Source organism: Ailuropoda melanoleuca, chromosome 11 (assembly GCF_002007445.2).
Source record: "Ailuropoda melanoleuca isolate Jingjing chromosome 11, ASM200744v2, whole genome shotgun sequence".
NCBI lineage: Eukaryota > Metazoa > Chordata > Mammalia > Carnivora > Ursidae > Ailuropoda > Ailuropoda melanoleuca.
The window spans coordinates 93,832,528-93,834,111 of NC_048228.1; positions in this window are offsets into that span (position 1 = coordinate 93,832,528).

Below are 1,584 nucleotides of genomic sequence, written 5' to 3' on the forward strand. Positions count from 1 at the left end.
GTTGCTTCATTTAATCAGTTCCAACAGTTAACTGAGGTAGACATCATTTTTTACATTTTAGAGATGAGCAAGGGAGGTTATTAACTCCTGAACACACAGGAGTAACAGTTGGGACTGGGACTCCCACCCAGGCATCTGGACTCCAATCAATACACAAAGGTCATGTTAGATGTCATGTGATGGAAAACGATGGACTGTAGAGCTGGGTAGGTGTTAGTGAACATCTAACAGTAAAAGTTGTGAGAGTGTTTTCTGGAAAGAGTTGCCATAGAAGTAGAGATTCTTGTGTGCCAGGCACAGCCCTCAGCCCTTTACATCTATCAGTTACCTTAAATCTTCACAACAAACCAGTGAACTAGGTACCATCATTATCCCATTGTTGGGATGATGTTTACAGCTGATGTAAATAATTTGCACCAAGTCACAAAATTAATGGAACTAGGATTTGACCCTAAGCGTTGGTGGTGTTAGCATCAATCCCCTTAACCATGAACTGAAAGACAAGTGTGCAGCCTCACAAGACCCCAAGTGCGTCACTCCTGGGATTGGGGGGAAGGGGTAGGGCAAGAAAATGTCAGTCAAGACCTTGGAGTAAAGGGCAGGATTTCAGCTGGAGACACCGAGTGTATGTGGGGGGCGGGGTTTGTCTACAGGGAAAGTGGACGGTTTGGCAAACATTTAGAAATGGCTTCAACCCAGAGGAAATTTGAATTCGTTTTGCCGAGAGAACTGGTCAACTTGACCTTTCTTTTCAAAAGAGGCTTCATGTACTTGACTCCTGGCAACACAGTAGTGAGCATTTTAATTTTCCTTATTTTCCCCGCCAAGTAGTAACCATGGCCACAAGTGGTTTACTGGTTTGTCTTTATCTTCCCAAACATTCCCAGCCTTGGTTTGCTTAAGAGAGCCCACGACCATGGGGGTGGTGAGGGATACCTCCGGTACTGCAGCCAGGGAGTCCTCCAGTGCAACCTTCCTATGGGCGCTTGTCCGGAAAGCCTCCCAATCCCCTGCACCCCCAACCTCCCCCGTCCCTCCAAGGTTGCATTCTTCATCTAGGCCTTGTCCCCGCACACCTTGGTGTGCAGAGCCAGCGTTTCTCAACACGTAGCCAAGTCGCATGACTGGTTCTAGCTTCAACTGGGAAAGTTTCCTGTCTCGGAGTTCTAGGAGTTCCTGGTTCTCTGCCCGGTTCTGGAGAAGGGCATCTACTTGCGCTTCCCTGCTGGTGTCCTTCGGACTCGGCCCCCAACTTTGCGCACCATCTCCAGTCTAGCTGTCTGAGTGGAGCCCTTGCGGAATCCACCTGCGTGTTCTCCGCCAGGCGCCGCACAGCAAGAAGGGGTCCCCGAGGTGCTGTTTGTAACCCGTCGTCCCCTCTGCTCTCTTTCAGGTCTGGCCGCTCGGTCGCAGGAGCCACCGCGCCAGCCCCCCGAGCGGTGGTGATTCGGCAGCAGGTGGCAGGGGCGGCGCCAGAACGCGCGAGAGGAGGGGGCGCGTCGCTCTCGGGCGTGCAGTGCACGGCGCCCGCTGCCACGCCGCCCGCGCGCCCCCGCCGCCCAGCTCCGCGCAGCGCCCCCGGCG